Source organism: Heteronotia binoei, chromosome 17 (genome assembly GCF_032191835.1).
Source record: "Heteronotia binoei isolate CCM8104 ecotype False Entrance Well chromosome 17, APGP_CSIRO_Hbin_v1, whole genome shotgun sequence".
Taxonomy (NCBI): Eukaryota; Metazoa; Chordata; class Lepidosauria; order Squamata; family Gekkonidae; genus Heteronotia; species Heteronotia binoei.
This window is the reverse complement of record NC_083239.1, coordinates 2,656,847-2,676,670: the sequence shown is the minus strand read 5'-3', so window position 1 is coordinate 2,676,670 and position 19,824 is coordinate 2,656,847. Positions and strand designations below refer to the sequence as shown.

The following is a 19,824-nucleotide window of genomic DNA, read 5'->3' as shown; positions in this document are numbered from 1 at the left end:
CCGGCCCCACCCACCTCACAGGGTGACTGTTGTGGGGGGGGGAGAGGTAAAGGAGATTGTGAGCCGCTCTGAGACTCTTCGGAGTGGAGGGCGGGATATAAATCCAATATCTTCTTCTTCTTCTTCTGTCTGAGTGTACTTACCTGGATTCTATAATAAATGGAACTTTACAAGAACTTGAAGTCTATTTACTGAGTACCAGGGGGGGCCTGACATAGAGTCAGATCTCCCTTGGGCAGCATCCTCCTTCAATACACATCCCTCACACAGCATAAGTGAGGAACCAGGATCCGAGGAAGCAACGGGAGCTGCCCTCCCATCACAGGGCGCGACTAGTGAGAGTCGTCCCATAGATCTTGGGGCTATGCCAAAGATGATGTCCCTCCAAAAGCGAAAACAAGGGCTGGGGGAAAAGACCGAGGAGAGACTGTTTGTTACTTCCCACGCATGGCAACCACAGAGGTCCGGGACTGGGCTAGAACACCAAACCCATCGGCTGAATCTACTGGGAAAGGGTGACTGTCCCGAGCCCGAGGAGTATGAGGAAGAAGAGCCAGAACTGCTGGGTGGCCCAGGGGGAGACGGCGACCGGGCAAGAGCAGCGGATCAACAGTGGATCCGGCTCAAGTTAAAAGATGCGGTGGGGCAGATTCAAGATGAGCTCCGCTTTATGAGCAATTTCTTCCTGCACGAACTTCAGCTACATGCTCCGATGCTTCTGAGAGCTCCAGACCTGCGCTCCGCCTCACCGGCTGGGTCGCCAACAAGACCTGCTCCCCCGGGAGGGCAGCCAGCACCACCACCACAGCCACAGCTGCCGCCACCACCACCTCAGCCACTGCTACCAGCCACATTGTCACTGCAACCACCAGCAATGGTTCACAGGGACCCTCAGGGCATAGTGGTCTGACCAAGGCACTGCATCAGCAGCAATTTGGTCCACTAAGAACATAAGAACATAAGAGAAGCCATGTTGGATCAGGCCAATGGCCCATCCAGTCCAACACTCTGTGTCACACAGTGGCAAAAAAATTTTTATATACACACACACTGTGGCTAATAGCCACTGATGGACCTGTGCTCCATATTTTTATCTAAACCCCTCTTGAAGGTGGCTATACTTGTGGCCGCCACCACAACTACAGCACTACAACTCCCGCCACAAAGATCAAATCTAGAGTGTGCCCTGCTTGGTGTGTGGGAGTTGTTATATATTGGGAGAGTCCTAGTGCTGCCATGGATGACACTAGGTCTGCCACCCAACTAGAGACTTCGTCCTCAGCATGGACACTGAAGTCACCCAAGATTATCAGTCCAGGGTACTCCAAGGCCCAGCCTGCTACAGCCTCCATCAGGCACTGACCAGTGCATTAGGTGGACAGTACACCAGCCGTATTACCAAACTCTCCCTAACATCCCACGTCAAGTCGATAAATTCTATGCCAGTGATTTCTGTAGATGGAAGCGCCCGGAAGGAGTAAGTCTCCCGTATGAAAAAGGCCACCCCTCCTTCCCACCCACAAGTTCATGCTTGGTGAAGGATTGAGAACCCAGGTGGAGCAACTTGGGAGAGAGCTACCATCTCCCCCTCTTGCACCCAGGTCTCTGTCACGCAAGCCAGGTCCATATCCTGCCTAAGCAGGAAGTCCTGCAGGACTGAGGTCTTATTATTTATGGACCTGGCATTGCACAACACCAAGGACGGAGGCGAGTACTTCCACTCGGCCCCCTTACCTGCCATCTTTGGGATCATGAAGGGTTAAGCCAACATATTGAACTAGATCTAGAAACTAATTGTCAGTCAGCAGAGGGACTTCAGAATAGAACTCAATCACACCAGCTAGCACCCAATAAAAAATGAGATGCTGTATTTTGCACTAGCGGCAGTTTCCAGATTGTCTTTTGGAACCCACAATGTGAAGCATGTTACAGTAGTCTAGTCTTGAAATTACAGAAGCATGGGTCGCCATGGCTAGATCCAGTGTCTGTAAATAGAGAGCCAGTTTCTTAACTGGACATAACTGCAAAAAAAAAAAAGAAGTTTTGCTGTCATGGATACTTGTTTCTCCAACACGCAACCAGGATCCAACAAGATTCCCTAAGCTCTTAACAGAGTCTTTAAGCAAATGCTGCTCACCACTGGAAGAGCAACTCTGTTTAAAGCACAGGCCACCATCTTTATTTGGATCGAACTTAAATTTGCTCTCTCTCAGCAATTCATACACAGGGCCAGGAGGAAGACAACCACAGTTGGTGGCTTATTCAGAGTAACATACAGCTGGGTATTATCAGCATATTGATGACTATCTACTCACTTCCATCTGACAGACCGACAAAGCACTCAGTTCATCACTATTTTTCTTCTTAATACTGAAAAAAATCCGAAAAAGGATTTTTAGGAGGGCTTTTTTATGTTGCGTCAGATAGAAAAAGATGAAGATATTGGATTTATAGCCCGTCCTCCACTCCAAATCGCCTTTATCTTACTCCCCTATAACAGACACCCTGTGAGGTGGGTGGGGCTGGAGAGGGCTCTCACAGCAGCTGCCCTTTCAAGGACAACCTCTGCCAGAGCTCTGGCTGACCCAAGACCATCCCAGCAGGTGCAAGTGGAGGAGTGGGGAATCGAACCCAGTTCTCCCATGCACTTAACCACTACACCAAACTGGCTCTCTTTAGAAGAAGATATTGGATTTATATCCCGCCCTATACTCTGAATCTCAGAGTCTCAGAGCGGCCTACAATCTCCTTTCTCTTCCTCGCCCCACAACAGACACCCTGTGAGGTGGGTGGGGCTGAGAGGGCTCTCACAGCAGCTGCCCTTTCAAGGACAACCTCTGCCAGAGCTATGGCTGACCCAAGGCCATCCCAGCAGGTGCAAGTGGAGGAGTAGGGAATCGAACCCGGTTCTCCCAAATAAGAGTCTGCACACTTAACCACTACACCAAACTGGCTCTCTGTGATCGGATAGCAGCCAGTTATACTATATTTAGGCTCAAAGGATTAATACACCACAGAGAACATGTGCATGCAGAAACCTAGAAGTAATGGGAGGAAAAGGTAATAGGGAAGTGATAGGAGATGGCAAATTTAAATTTTGGTGGGAATGACATCACCAGAAGGGGAGCAAATGTGGTATCACAGAACATTCTACCCTCCTCAGCTAGAGTTGGCAACCCTAATATGTGTGTGGCACCTCATCCGCGTTTCCATTTCCTGGACACTGCCCAGGGCGGGGACCACACTTTAAAAATGCCTGTGGATACTTTTAGAATTTTGAGAAAATGCAGTGTGTGCCAACCCAAAACGACTGTCATGGGGCAGTGCCAATCACAAGATGACTGCCCTGTACTGGAATTGGTTCTTTGCTTTAGGAAACAGATGCTGCTTGGTGTCAGTTTCCAAAGAATGGGAAGGATTTGCTCCCTGCATAGCCAAGAGGGAAGCTACAACACCCAGAGTCATAAGGTAGTCTGAGTTATGTTCAAGTCAAAGGCACAAGGCTGCACAAGATAAGCACAGTCCTTTGCCAACCTGTCAACCAGAAGGGAGCAGCCTGACCCAACCCCACCTCCGTCGCTTGCCATACTATTCAGGTCCATTTAAATTTTATCCCAAGACTCAAGGTGCAAGTAGGCGCCAGGAAACACATCAGATAACACCATGGAACTCCTGGGTGTGTCCCCTGAGACAGCTGCAGTAAACTGACAGAAAACTGGGAACTAGCTTATTTATGGATGCAAATTTGCTTGCCTTTAGGTATTTGACTGTAGAGAATATCTGCATTTTGAGTATCTTCCCTGCTGGGTTATAGTTATTGAAATGCAGTCTGTGTTTGTGTGTCCTCAATGCTACTCGTGTTCCACAACCAATAGTTCACAGTGCATATTTGACTGTCAAAACCTTGAGTCAACCTAAAATAAAAGGAACTTCCAACGTTGGCTGACTCACAAGAATTTGTCCAGGGATTTTTAAAAAGGTGCAAATATGAATACGTAAGTCACTTCTTATAAATATGTTTAGAAATTCCTCTAGGCTATCCTTCACAATATGAAAAAAATATAAAAACATATGAAGAGCACTGCAAGCCACACAGTCACGCTGCAGCTTACTCAGCTCCTCAAAAAACAGGAAGTGATGTATTGGGTTACTGAAAAGGACGGTCTGCAATTGTAACTTGGTGGTTGGGAGGTACAACATTATTTAAGGTGGCCTGGTCCCTTTCTTTTTGAAGGTGGTTTGTGAAATAGAGTGCATTTATAGATTTTTAAGGAAACCTTTACTGAAAAGGGTGGTTGTCTCAAAAGCCAACAGAGAGGTGTAACTGTAAAGCTAATAACCAGTAAATATTTTTACTTAAATTGATCAGACAAAGATAGAATTTCTTTTTTCTTTTTTTCTTTTTTGGAAAATGGATCCAAAAGAGACTAAAATTAAAAGAGCTCCACAAAGCACATCACTTGGATTGCACAGATCAGTAGCAGCAGCAATTGACCAAGATGCGATAGGAAAACTACAAAAAGGGATGATGGAAGGCTTTAAACAGAATCAAGATGTCTTACAAAATATTAAAAGGGAACTTAAAAGATGAAATTAAAAAATTAAAAAAACTAATGAGAAATTGGATGAATTCCAAAAACAACTTTTGATTATAGCCAACAAACACAGAAAGTGACCGCTAAGGTTGAGGAAACAGAGAGGGAAGAGACAACTAGGCCTTCTCCACAATGGCCACAAGGGAGCAGGCCTTCTCCACAATGGCTCCCCAATGGTGGAATCAACTACCAGAGGAGGTGCGAGCCCTGCGAGACCTAAATCAGTTTCGCAGGGCTTGCAAAACCACCCTCTGTCAACTCGCATTTAAGATGGAACCCGGAAATGGCACCTAGCCATCTTATACATATACTGGACTGTGGCACTTTAATTTGTAGCTGTTAATAATTTTAATTGTTTATTTAATTTAATTGAATGTATTTAACTATTTTAATTGTCTTTTATTGTAATGATTGGATTTTAGTGTGATCATGGTGTAAACCATGTCATGTGAGCCGCCCTGAGCCCGCTTTGGCAGGGGAGGGCGGGATATAAGAATAAAATTATTATTATTATTATTATTATTATTATTATTATTATTATTATTATTATTATTATTATTATTATTATTATTATTATCTATGATCACTAATTTGCAAGAAGAGAAAAACAAGCTCAGGGAAATAGATGCTAGAACTTAAAATTGGAAATGGAGATGTCAGCTTATATCCTATGCTTTCAAAATATCCCAGAAGAAAAAGGAGAGGATATAAGTAAGGAAGTTAGTGAACTACTGAGCAAAATAATGGAATCCCCAGCAAAAGAGATTGAACAAGACATAGATTGGGCACAGAGAGTTGCTTCTTCACACACAAGGAAACATAAATTACTCAGGGGGATTCATATTAAGTTCATAAGGACCACAGTGCGAGATACCATCTTAAGATATACGAAAGAGGAAGATCTAAGGTGGAAAGACAGCAAAGCAAGAATTTTGAAAGAGGTTCCTTGGAGTATGAGACAAAAAAGAAGTGAATATAAGAAACTGACGGCATGGCTAAACAAAATGAATATACAATTTCATTGGCTGGTACCAGAAGGTGTATTTTTAATATACCAGGATAAAAGATTTAATATCACATCTATATTCAAAGCACAAGATTTTCTAGAAAGATATGCAGTTGAAGACCAAGAATCAGGAGGATCAGAGGAAGAGAAAGAAGAAAGAAGAGAAAAAAAAGAGTAGCAAAAACTCAGGAATTTGAAGGAGACAAAAAAGTCAAAACAAGAGCTCAAATGCAAAAAGAGCTGCAAGAGATACAAGGTAGTAAAGCTCAGAAAGAATGGGGGGAAACAAACTAAAATTGATCTCTATCAATGTAAATGGATTAAATGCCCCTGGAAAAAGAAGAAAATTTGCCCTGCAACTCAGAAAATTACAAGCAGATATAATTTGCTTGCAAGAGTAGAACGGAAATTGAAATGGGCAAGACAATTCTTTTTTGAAAACGCAAATAAAGTAAGTAGATGGTTGGCTTATAGACTGAAAAAAAGAAAGAGAGAAATAATAACAGTCTTGAAGGATGAAAACAACATAAAGCAATACAAAAGTAACCAAACTGAAAAAATTGTAAAAACTTTCTATGGAAACTTATACAAAAAGCATGAAAGTGCAGAGCCCCTGCAAGAAGAATGTATACATTAGGAAAAACAAGAGGAACTTTTGAAGGGACATCAAATGATATTGAATAATCCAATAACAGTCCAAGAGATTACTGGGGTAATTAAAGAACAGAAGAACAATAAAATACCGAGACCAGACAGCCTACCGGCAGAATTCTATAAAAGTTTTGAAGATGTTCTACTACTACCATATAAAATGCTTCTAGAAAAAATAACGTTGATGTTGGAAATACCAGCCTCATGGAAAGAGCAACAATATCTATTATACATAAAGAAGAAACAGACCCAAAAGATATTAGAAATTATAGACCCATCTCATTATTAAATGTGGTTTACAAAATTTTTACATCTATTTTGGCTTCAAGATTGAAGAAAGTTTTGATGAGTATAACAAATGAATATCAAATGGGATTTTTACCAAAGAGGCAGATGAGAAACAATATGAGAACAGTATTGAATGCATTGGAGTACTATCAGCAATATCCAGATAAGCAAGCAGTCTTCATTTTTCTGGATGCAGAAAAAGCCTTCGATAATGTAAATTGGACATTTATGATTACATGTTTGACGGTGATAGGCTATGGCAAACAATTTAAGCAATGGGTACAAGCTATCTATACAGAACAGAAGGCAAGAATTATCGTGAATGGAGCACTGACGGATCAAATTAAGATCGAAAAGGGAACAAGGCAGGGCTGTCCGCTGTCACCTTTACTCTTTATTTTGATGTTGGAATACTTAAATGAACAAATATGATCTGATAAAGAAATAAAAGGAATTAAAATAAGGGGAGAATCCTATAAACTTCAAGCATTTGGTGATGACTTGGTTTTTATATTGGAGGATCCAGTAACAGCCATTAAAAGTCTTAAAGAGAAATTGGAGAAATTTGGAGCAGTTTCAGGCTTTAAAGTGAATTATAAGAAAACTAAATGTTTAGCAAAAAATATGATGGAAACCAAGATCAACTAATGGATTCCTTTAAAGAATAAAAAGTTGTTAATTTTGGAAGGCTTTGACTTAACAAATGATCTCTAAGTTTATATGGCAGAATAAGAAACCCAGAATTAAACTAAAAGCATTGCAGGATGCTAAATGAAGTGGTTTTGCTTTACCAGATTGGCAGACTTATTATAAAGCATGTACACTACTGTGGGCCAAAATGTGTCAACGAAGAATGTATTTAATATTAATGAAATCAGAAGATCAATATACTTAACTTGGAAGCGGATAAAACCCCAAATATATAGACATATTCTGAAATGGATGTCACCTTTAGAAGCATTGTGTCAACCAAAGCTATTAAACTTTGAAGAAATTCTTACATATGAGAATGTACTGGATGAGACTGATACTTTAACAATAGATGAAAATAAAACGCTAGATTGGTGGACGAAAATACAATTAAAATCTAGATATATGAAAGATAAAGAAATGGGATGTTCAAAACGGAAAAATGAATTTGACCAAATTATAACAGGACCAGAGGAAAAAATGATTTTAAAAAATTATAATTCTCTATTAACTATGAAAATGCAGAATGAAATAGTAAAAGACAATATGGTGAAATGGGCACAAAATATCGGTTATAATATTGATTTAGCTACCTGGGAAAGAGTACGGAAAGAAAATATTAAGATTAAAAGATCAGTTGCTTTCAAAGAAAATTTCTACAAGATGTTTTATAGATGATATATTACACCAGACAAACTGGCAACAATGCACTCAAATGTTTCATATAAGTGCTGGAAGTATCAAAAATCAAAAGGATCATTTTATCACATGTGGTGGTACTGTGACTTAGCAAAAAATTATTGGAAACAAATTCAGTTGTCTACAGAAAATTTTAAAGACTAATTTGCTGCATAAACCTGAGATGTACTTGTTGAATATTTGCCAAGATTCGCTCCCCAAACCGATAACCAAATTCTTGATCCATGCAGTAACGGCAGCAAGAATAATATATGCAAAACAGTGGAAAACGCAAAAAATACCTAAACAAGATTTTGTTCAGAAACTTTTTAGAAACAACTGAAATGGACTTGCTTTCTGCAAAATTACGAGAAGGAAATGTACAAGACAATATGATTTTGCAACCACTGTATGACTTAGGCTTCCCAACCCCCCCCCCCCGCCCTGCCGGGGGACCCCTGAATTAGCAGCCTAATCCCCCGCACTCTAAAAATCTGGAAGCGGGGGTGGGGGGGGTGGTGGAACGGTGCCGTGTCTCTTTCCCTGCCTGGCTTCAGACTTCTCCCTTCCTCCGGGTCACAAAGACCCACCCACCGCCGGCCTGCTATTCACTCCAGTCCGGCCTCCCTTCGTGAGGTGCATGCTGGGACTCTTAGTGCGTTTCTACCTCCAGAGGCTTCAGTTGCTGATTGAAAGGCTTCCTCTTGGGATGGTGTGTCTGTGTTACTTTGAAGAAGTTGGCAGCAACTCGTGAGTAGAAAGGCCAATCCCCTTCAGAGTTGCCAGAAATGGGGGGGGGACACACGTCTGCTGAGCATTATTCTCTATGTGGAGATTGATTCTCATAGGGTATAATGGGGAATTGATCTGGAGGTTTCGGGGGCTCTGGGGGAGCTGTTTTTTGAGGTAGAGGCACCAAATTTTCAGTATAGTATCTAGTGACTCTCCCCAAAGTATCTCCCAAGTTTCAAAACGATTGGACCAGGGGGTCCCATTCTATGAGCCCCAAAAGAAGATGCCCCTATCCTTCATTATTTCCTATGGAAGGAAGAAATTTAAAAAGGTGTGCGGTTCCTTTAAATGTGATGGCCAGAACTCCCTTGGAGTTCAATTATGCTTGTCACACCCTTGTTCGTGGCTCCGCCCTGATGTCTCCTGGCTCCACCCCCAAAGGCTCCTGGCTCCACCCCCAAAGTCGCCAGATATTTCTTGAATTGGACTTGGCAACCCTAGTGTGACTGGTTAGGCACAGTATGGAAACTGAGACAACTAAGAAGTATATTTGTACATAAAGAATATATAAGATGAGGAGTATTGTATAATATACTGAAATAAGATGAAGCTGTGGAGAAATGCCATTTTACGCCATGGTTATCTGGGAGTTGGCAGGAAGATGACAGTTTGATTTGAGTCTTGGAGACTGGTGAGTCAGTTCTGGATGGTATGGTTGGGGCCAGTTGTATAGTAGGGAAAGGAGCGTTTTCCCCTAGTTTGATTTAGTTCTTCTGTTCACAATTTTATAATGCCTGTATATAGTTCTATAATGTAAATAAATGTTTTATTATAATCTGGAGTCCCTCTGTACCACATAGTTTCCCCAACTGCCTTAGACCACGCTACTGCTAGAGGGGAGTCCAGGGAAGGAGGAAGGCATACAGTTGGCAAGGGTGCCAATCCTCCAGGGGTCTCCCAAAGAAGGACTTTGGTCTCTGTCATAACCAGGGGCTGGGTTGGCAGAGGACCTTGAGGCCACAGAACTGGGAAGGGGGATTGGGAGTCCTGTTCCTCTCGGTCAGGAACCCCTAAATTGAGCAGGTGGTGGCAGCGTGCCCTAGTGGTGGGAAGAAGACAAGCTCCCTTCAGGAGTTGGCAACTCAAAAGGGAGTTGACGGGACTGGGTCTGAAGGCAGAATCGGGCCGGTTCTGCCACATTAGCAATTATAAGAAATGTGTATTTCTAAGCCAAAATAAAAATTGTAGAGAGATAGAAGTGTTATAAGAGACAAAATAGAAAATACTAATTGTAAACAATATATAGATGAAATGATGATTGAATCAGATGTATATGTAATTAAGAGAGGACCTGTCCTCTTCCTCCAACCCTGTGTTCCTATATTTCCCTGTAAAATCGTCCCTTTCTCCTTCCCTATAGCTGAAATTCAATAAAACTTTTAATGTGGGGGGAAAAAAACAGCTTTGGATTTCAAGCCCAAGCAAGAACCCATTTAAAGTATTACTTATTGTCGTATATGTTGCCTATTTCTTGAGAACACACTACCAAAAACAAATTTAAAAACTGTGGCACTTTCAAGACTAATGCATTGCAGTAGGTTTTAGTGACCTAGAACCCACTACCTCAGAGACATGAAGCTTACGCTGTAAGCAAAGAGATGCATTCACACAAAAGTGCAAACTGGTGGGGAAAAGGAAGATAGTTATTGCATAGAGAGCCCAGAAGGAGTTACAGTAGATTGCAAATAAGATCTACTGTGAGCTATTCAGAGTGGGTGTGGGAATCTAAATTGCGTACATATCTTTGCAAAGAGGAATAATTACTTTCTGTAGAAAGCAAAGCAAATAATCTCAATTCTTTACTGAGTACACACCTGAAAGTACCAAGAATTTCAAATTCAGCAGCTTCTTGCCACAGTATCCTTTTGAAACTCTTACCAAGTAAAGTAACCTTTAGGTTTTTTTATTTACTGTCCAGGAAGGAAAAAAAATGCCCCCCCATTCAACAGATGTGATTATATCAGGCTGTTAAAGAGGCCAGGAAAAAACCCCAAATTTTAAAGTAACCCTACCACGTAATTAACAAGCATCATCCTCAGATGTACAGCTACACATGAAATCATTCTAAGCCATCAAAGTGATCTGCACAATGAGGAATTACGTGACGACCATGATAAAACTCACCTTCCCAAATCCACCACAGAGCGACCTCATGGCCTGCAATCCTTGTTCGTACTGCTAAACAGGACGCAATGGCAGGCTGCAACTATTCCACTGCAAGCTGCTCTCTGACCCCATCAATGGTACCATTGTATCTGTACTTGCAAATTTAAGTGACCTGCGATGAGCAAGGGATTGCCGGTAACAGTTCAATCCCAAATAGAGTTATAACATTCTTAATCCACAGATGTAAACGGATTTGACAGGGTGCAACTCTGTTCGGGATTTTCCCTGGAGACTTCCAAGGTGGCGAGTTTTACACAGATAGGGTGGGGGAGACTGTTTCTTTTTTGGAACCCACGTTCTCAAACTTTAAGGCACAGGTCATCTAGATGGTGAACTGAGATGCTGTGACAAAACAAGCAGCAGACATCTTCCCTCTCCACAAATCCTGGATGGAAACTTGACCATCAAGAGGGGAAGGAAGGTGTCCTTTGGGCCAGCATTACGGGTGCACGTTTGGTACAAACTGAGAAAAAAAATACATGAAAAATTCCTTATTGGTATTTTCCTGGGTATTATTTAAGCCAAATATATATCAGAGAATCTGATCAGCTACCAGTATAGCTGAACCTGAATAATGCCAGATTTAATTCTCTCAGATTTAAATGTGGAAGGGGGGGAAGTGTTTTTCTGCTACTTTCTACAAGCACAAGTTTCCAGAGAGATCCTGGCACTGACTGTAAATTGTCTCCAGCAAATGTTAATGGACATATATGCACTGGCCAGGGTGCCAGCTTGCCCAATGGCATGTGGGCCCCCTTAAACATTAGACATATGAACATATGAAGCTGCCTTATACTGAATCAGACCTTTGGTCCATCAAAGTCAGTATTGCCTTCTCAGACTGGCAGCGGCTCTCCAGGGTCTCAAGCTGAGGTTTTTCACACCTATTTGCCTGGACCCTTTTTTGGAGATGCCGGGGATTGAACCTGGGACCTTCTGCTTACCAAGCAGATGCTCTACCACTAAGCCACCATCCCTCCCCTAACATATGAATATATGAAGCTGCCTTATACTGAATCAGACCTTTGGTCCATCAAAGTCAGTATTGTTTTCTCAGACTGGCAGCGGCTCTCCAGGGTCTCAAGCTGAGGTTATTCACACCTATTTGCCTGGACCCTTTTTTGGAGATGCCAGGGATTGAACCTGGGACCTTCTGCTTCCCAAGCAGATGCTCTGCCACTGAGCCACCGTCCCTCCCCAAACATATGAACATATGAAGCTGCCTTATACTGAATGAGACCCTTGGTCCATCAAAGTCAGTATTGTCTTCTCAGACTGGCAGCGGCTCTCCAGGGTCTCAAGCTGAGGTTTTTCACACCTATTTGCCTGGACCCTTTTAGCTGGAGATGCCGGGGATTGAACCTGGGACCTTCTGCTTCCCAAGCAGATGCTCTACCACTCAGCCACCGTCCCTCCCCTAATGAGAATATGTTAAAAATGTTAATGACCTTTTAGTAGCTTGAAAATATAATAGAAGTTTCAATATAATTACTTTAATGCAACTAACATTTACAAAGTAATACTATTTTAATGATTTTTTTAAAAAAAATAAAATCCTTTTTCAAAGATATTTATTATATTCTTAAATATAAAGTAACTCTGAAGAAATAATTCTGATTTGGGTTATGTGAGGCCAACGCATGTGTTATATAGGCTCAGATCTTTACTGTTGCGACTGCGTAATGAAGCTTAGCTGGGTGTTCCATCCTGGGACTGTAACGTTCAGTTAGGGTTGGCTGCCAATCCCCAGGTGGGGGCAGGGGATCCCCTGGTTTGGATGCCCTCCCCCCACTTCAGGGTTATCAGAAAACAGACGGGGGGAGGGAATGTCTGCTAGGCACTCTGTTATACCCTATGGATACTGATTCCCATGAAGTATAATGGAGAATAGATCTGTTGGTATCTAGGGCTCCAGAGGAGCTGTTTTTTGAAGTAGAGGCACCAAAATTCCAGCATAGCATCCAGTGCCTCTCCTCAAAACACTTTCAAAGTTTCAAAAAGATTGGACTGGGGGTCCAATTCTATAAGCCCCCAAAGGAGTAGTCTCTATCCTCCATTATTTCCTATGGAAGGAAAAGGTTTTAAAAGGCGGGTGGTCCCATTAAATGTGATTACCAGAACTTGTTTGGGAGTCAAAACATGCTTGTCACACCCTTGCTCCTGGTTCCATTCCCAAAGTCCCCAGATATTTCTTGAGTTGGACTTGGCAACCCTACATGCAGCCGGAGTCAACTTATGGAGCTACTGCAGACATTGCAAAGACAGAAAAGATTTTTCATTGCGTCCCCGCTCCTTTCCTTTTATTTTTCCTCTTAGATAGTGTGCGCGTTTTCCTCATGTGTTACGTATGTATGTTTTTACTCTTTGATCCCTGTAAAACATTGGTGAGATCTCCTAATTATCCCCCCCATCTCACCAGTCTCCAATTATGCTAATTTCCCCAATTAATTAGGAGAAATCCCATTGGGGTAAAATTTTATCCTTTCAAAAAATGCACCTCGGCTGGTTTCAGACAGGCAGTTTAAGGTGACCCAGAGACGCCTTGGAAACCAATCAGAAAGCACACCTAAATGCACATTTCTGCCACCCACCCCGGTCCCAAAGTGGTAGCAAATTTCTGAGTCACACGCTAGCTGCCTCTCTGGCGACTGGACGCAGAAATGCGCAAGTGAGGCGGATTGGTGGGTTCAATCCACCAATCTACTCTATGAGCTCACCAGTTTTGTTTTGTTTTAAGTGCATGAGACCATGTGCACAAATTTATTTTTATTAACCTTAAATTTCTATCCTGCCCTTTCTGCAAGCGGACTCCGGGCGGCTAACAGTCAATTTAGATATTTGCATTTACAATTTAAAAACCAATAAAATACAATTACAATTAAAACATTCTATGGTGCTGTCTTTAATATAGGCAGATTCTTTTCCTGATGGTAATCAGATAGTAATCATAGCTCTTTAGAGATGTGGGGTGGCAGTCTTCTCCCAGGTCAGATGTTAAATGCCTGTCAGAACAGTTCTGTCTTACAGGCCCTGCGGAAAGTAGAAAGATCTTGCAGGGTCCTTATAGCCTCTGGGAGGGCATTCCACATCCCTGGTGCTGCCACCAAGAAGGCTCTAGCCCTTGTGGAGCATAAACTGGTCTCTTTTGGTCCAGGGATGGACAGTAGATTTTGTGCCCCTGAATGCAGTGCTCGCTGGAGAACATGCAGAGAAAGGCGGTCCCGTAGATAGGCAGGCCCCCGACCATAAAGGGCTTTAAAGGTTAATACCAACACCTTGAAACGGACTCGGAACACAATAGGTAGCCAGTGCAGCTCTTTCAGCACTGGCTGAATGTGCTCCCAACGAGGGAGCCCCATTAACAGACCCGCCACAGCATTCTGCACTAGCTGTAGTTTCCGGGCCAGAGTCAAGGGTAGCCCCATGTAGAGAGCATTACAGTGATCTATTCTCAAGGTGACCGTAGCATGGATCACCATTGTTGGCATGCTCCAGGAAGGGGGCCAACTGCCATACCCGCCGAAGATGGAAAAAGGTGGATCTGGTAGTGGCTGCTACCTGGGCCTCCTGGGCCTCCATTGTGAGAGAGGACTCCAGGAGTACTCCCAAGCTCTTGACCTTAGGGGCCGGTATTAATGACACCCCATCAAGAGCCAGTAAAGGGATCTCCCTTCCCGGACCACCCTGACTCAGATAGAGAACCTCCATCTTCACTGGATTCAGCTTCAACCAACTCAGCCTGAGCCAAGATGCTACAGCTTGAAGAGCCAGGTCTAGATTTTCCAGGATACAGTCGGACTGGCCACCCATCAATAGATAGAGCTGGGTGATGTCTGCATATTGGTGACATCCCAGCCCATACCTCCTGATAATCTGGGCAAGGGGGCACATGTAGATGTTAAATAACATCGGAGACAGAACCGCACCCTGTGGCACACCACATATAAGTGGGTGCCTTTGGGATGATTCCTCCCCTATCACCACCCTTTGTCCCCAACCTTGGAGAAAAGAGGCCAGTTACCGCAAGGCAGACACCTGAATCCCCACGTCGACGAGGCAGCTAGACAGTAGCTGATGGTCAACCGTACCGAATGCGGCTGACAGGTCAAAGAGTAACAGCACTGCTGAGCCGCCCCGATCCAGATGTCATATGAGGTCATCTATGAGGGCGACCAGAACCGTCTCCGTCCCATGACCTGGTCAAAAGCCGGACTGGAATGGATTCAGTGTGGAAATGTCATCCAGGAATCACTGTAACTGAATCGCCACCGCCCGCTCTATAACCTTACCCAAAAAGGGAAGGTTCGACACCGGCCAATAATTTGCCAATATGGCCGGGTCTGCAGATGGTTTTTTCAAGAGGGGACGGACCACAGCCTCTTTAAGAGGTGTGGGAAAGATCCCTTCTAAGAGGGATCTGTTGGCAATAGCCTGCAGTGGCTCACATAGAGATGCCTGGCTGGCACGGGTCCAACCCACAGGTGGTAGGGCGCACAGCAAAAAGGATCCTGTCGACCTCCTCCAGGCTGAGTGAAGGAATCTAGAAATGGACCAGAAGACGTGCTCGGTGCCTCGAGTTCTTTCACTATATCAATTGTGGCGGGAAGGTCGCACCAAAGCGATGAGACCATATCTGCGAAAAAAAACTTGCAAAAGCCTCACAGCCAACTTCCAATTCTCTAACGTTTGGCTTACCTTGTGGTAAGGTTGTTAATGACCGAATTATGCTAAGTAGTTGTGCCGGACATGAGGTCGCAGACGCAATCCGGGATGCAAAGTAAATGTACGGGGGGGGGGGGGACGCAAACTGCACCAAGGCAATGGTGCGCTACAGCTGTCTGACTGCGCCAAGGTGCCCCCCAGCCGGGATAGGGGTGCCTTGGGCTGGAATATGTGGAGGAGATTTGGCTGTCCCAGGACTTTTTTCGTAGCAGGAACTCTTTTGCATAATAGGCCACGCACCCCTGATGCAGCCAATCCTTCTGGAGCTTACAGTAGGCCCTGTACTAAGAGCCCTGTAAGCTCTTGGAGAATTGGCTTCATCACGGGTATGTGGCCTAATATGCAAAGGAGTTCCTGCTACAAAAAAAAGCCCCGCGCTGCTCCTTTTGGAGCTGACTGGTTTCCAAATGCCTCCCAAGGGCCCCAAGGTGCCTGTCTGAAACCAGCCCTAGTCAATAAGGCTTTTGATAATCTCATCTGTAATAAATGGTGCATCTTCCTTCTTGGTCTCCATAAAGATCTCCTGTGCCCCTGAATTAGTTTGCAGGAAGGGTAGGGGTATAAATCAATGGGAACAAGCCAACAAATTATACAGAAAACAATATTTCTTCCTTTGGTGTCATGATCTGGAGCCTAGAGGGCAAGGAAAGGCCTGCCTAGTGAGGCCAACCTTTTCGGCACCAAGAACCAGTTTTGCGGAAGGCAATTCTTCCATGGACCAAGGAGGGAGGGGATGGTTTCGGGATGATACAGTTGTGCACTTTATTTTGCGGTGGTGGTGAAGTGCACGGACTCTTATCTGGGAGAACCAGGTTTGATTCCCCACTCCTCCACTTGCAGCTGCTGGAATGGCCTTGGGTCAGCCATAGCTCTCACAGAGACGTCCTTGAAAGGGCAGCTTCTGTGAGAGCTCTCAGCCCCACCCACCTGTTGTGGGGGAGAGGGAAGGTAAAGCCACTCTGAATCTCAGGAGGGCAGGTTATCAATCCAATGTCATCCTTGCCTTATTATTACATTGTAATATATAATGAAATAATTATACAACTAACAGGCTATGGACGGGGTACTAATTTATGCAGTAGCTCACAACTTTAATACTAGTAGCTCACAAAGTAGAATTTCTACTCACAAGACTCCACAGCTTAGAGGGAACATTGCCGCTGAGGACTATTTGATTTCTACCACCTGCACTGTTTTTCACCTTTCACCACCACACCAAAATTATTGTTTATAACCCATTATTTGTTTAAACACTATGAATAAAAATGTTGTTGGAACTACCTGAGTCCTCACATCTCTTTGGTCACAAAGAAAAGATTTTGCTGATAAAGAAGGCACAAGGGTTGGGTGAAAGACAGACCTTTTACAGAGTGGGGGCAGCCAGTGGGGGGAAAAAACCCCTCCCTGGTCCCTGCCAGGGCGTGACATGAGGTCACACAGAAGTCCAAAGGTCAAATGCCAAAACAACAGAGCTCTAGCCCAAATGATCATAACCTTGAGGGAGGCTGCCAGAGCAAAAGCGTCTATAAGGCTCAATGTCCAAGAGGCTACTTGTACAGGAGCAAACTGTAATAGCTAAAAAATATACATTTATTTTGCTAAAGTTTTAATTGTACCTTTTTTCCACTTATGCATTTTTTGAAAATTCTATTTATTGAATTTGAGATTTACAAACACCAGCACAATTTTAACAGAAAGGAAGAAGGCATTTTCATCCACCAGTCTTGGTACCCAGCTCTGCAAAACACCCTACAGACTATACACCCTACAGACTATAAATTGCAGAAAGTCTCAGAACAACCAGCAAATTCCACAGAACAATCAGCACAGTCAACAACCATCTTCCTTATCTTTAAACTCCTTCCAACCCTCCCAGCAATTAACACGGAACAATGGTCACATTCAACAGCCAGTTTCCTTATCACTACCCTTCCAGGAAGCCCCCACCAAACAATGGGCACATCCACAAACTAATTGCCCTTTCATCACACCCCCTCCAGCCTACAAATAGCAGCTCTCCAGCAGCCCTGGCCCACTCAATGCACAGCAGCCAAGGTCTGAGTGCCTGCTCCGGCTGCAACGCCACTGAGGATGTTCTCCCGCAGCGGAGAACGAAACGTCTGGAAGGAAAACTTTCTCCAGTAGAACACGGCGCTTGAGCCCGACAGATTCTACAAACCCTAATTCCTATTTATTTCTTATAAAAATTAAACAAAACCCTTATAGTTATGAGTGGGCCCCTTTGTCTCCTGGCAGCCAATATTTTTAGACCCAGCCCAGCCACTGCATACGTGAGTAATAATTTTCCGCCACTGCAGTTGGGGGTCACACCCACCAGCAAGCACGAGTTTCAAAGACCTCTTCGGTCTCTCTTTCCTTCATTCCAATGACTTCTCCGCTCACCACAAGAAGGCGGGCTTGTTTTGCCCCTGTGAATAAACAACTGCCCGGAGGACGTTTCTTACGCTTCCAGATTTAGGGAAAGTAATAAAGGACTCTGTATTCGCAGGAAGCCTTCCACACGCAGCAGGCAGCGGCGGCAAGGATTTGGCAGACCTAGAAAGCAGCAACAAATATTACTGTACTAAACAAGAAAGAGCCAGCCGGGGCGTACCACGGAAGAGAAAACCCCAGATTTGAAACAAAGGCCAGGAGGTCCTAGCGGTGATTTTCTCAGAAGTCAGCTCCACTGTGCATCAAAGCTGAACAAATCCCGCCCCGAGCTTTAAAAAAAAAAGGCAGCTCCAGAGCCAATCTACAAAGCTACGCTGCAAATCCACCACCATCATTTTGAAGAAGAAGAAGAAGAGAAGAAGAAGAAGAAGAAGAAGAAGAAGAAGAAGAAGAAGAAGAAGAAGAAGAAGAAGAAGAAGAAGAAGAAGAAGAAGAAGAAGAAGAAGAAGAAGAAGAAGAAGAAGAAGAAGAAGAAGAAGAAGAAGAAGAAGAAGAAGAAGAAGAAGAAGAAGAAGAAGAAGAAGAAGAGAAGAAGAAGAAGAATGAAGAAGAAGAAGAAGAAGAAGAAGAAGAAGAAGAAGAAGAAGAAGAAGAAGAGAAGAAGAAGAAGAAGAAGAAGAAGAAGAAGAAGAAGAAGAAGAAGAAGAAGAAGAAGAAGAAGAAGAAGATGATAACTCTAGCTGTGCCAGGTTTTGTTGCGCCTTGGGACCAGCAGCGTGCGTTCATTAACTTTCCCCCCCCCCCATTCCCTGATCGGCGGAGCAACAGATTGGGACGCATTCAAACTTGCAGCCCGAACTTCTTACCACCGGCACAGAGTTAGAATCCAACCGTTTTCCTCCGGGCTGCGAGCTTCCAGCGGCCGGCACACGTCGCCGACAGCATGCCCGGATTTTTTTCCACCCTCCCCGCTTGAGCCACAAAATCCATTCTCTCATTTCGCACGAAAACGTCGCTTGCACACACACACACCCCCACACCTGGCCGCGCTCCCCCCCCCCCCCTCTCTCTCTCTCTCGCATTTGGCCGCAGCCCTTCGGCGAGCGCAGCCCTTCCCAGCGGCCGCCTGTGCTTTCCACCCCCGGCAGGCTTTTGCAAAAGGCAGGCGCGACGGCTGGGAGGCATTGCCCGGGTCGGTTCCCACTCCGCCTGCGCCGGAGCCTCCTGCGACTGCAAGCCCCGGGCGCGCTCCCTCCCCCCCCCCCTCGCAGGGAAGGCAGGAAGCGGCCGGGCTGAGTCCCCACAACTTCCCCGGAGCGGGCGCCACAGTGTTGCCGAGCGTCTCGCTCGCCTTCGCCCCCTGCCCGGGGCGCACGAGGCCGCTTACCCAAGTCTCCAGCAGCTCGGGCGCCCCGCGGAGCTCCCGGCCCGCCTCGGCCCCGTCTCGGGCTCCCCCCCGCTCAGCTTCTCGGCAGCAGCCTCGCCCTTCGCCTCGCCTCTCGCCTCGCCTCCTCGCTTCCCTCCGTCGGGAGCAGCCCTGACGTCACGCCGGAGTTCCTCCCCCCCCCCCCGCCCAGGCTGCAGGAGAGCCAGCGAGGCCGTGCCGCCGCCTTACCTAGAGGAGGGCTGCCAACCCCCAGGTGGGGGCAGGGGATCCCCCGGTGTGGAGGCCCTCCCCCCCCCCCCAGGGTCGGCAGAAAGCGGGGGGGAGGGGAGGGAAATGTCTGCTGGGAACTCTGTTATTCCCTAGGGAGATTTAGTCCCATAGAAAATCATGGAGCGTTGATCTGCGTGTATCTGGGGCTCTGGGGGGGCTGTTTTTGGAGGTAGAGGCACCAAATT

At 44.9% G+C, this 19,824-nt stretch overlaps 1 protein-coding gene across 1 annotated transcript in view; it reads right to left on the bottom strand.

Annotated features, from left to right (window-relative positions):
- Nucleotides 1-19,542, bottom strand: part of PPFIBP1 (PPFIA binding protein 1) — a 212,621-nt gene extending 193,079 nt beyond the window's left edge. Inside the window, exon 1 of the mRNA XM_060258534.1 lies at nucleotides 19,370-19,542. The gene's annotated coding sequence lies outside the window, so the exon portion shown is untranslated. The remainder of the gene's footprint in view (nucleotides 1-19,369) is intronic.
- Between the last annotated feature and the right edge of the window lie 282 nt (nucleotides 19,543-19,824).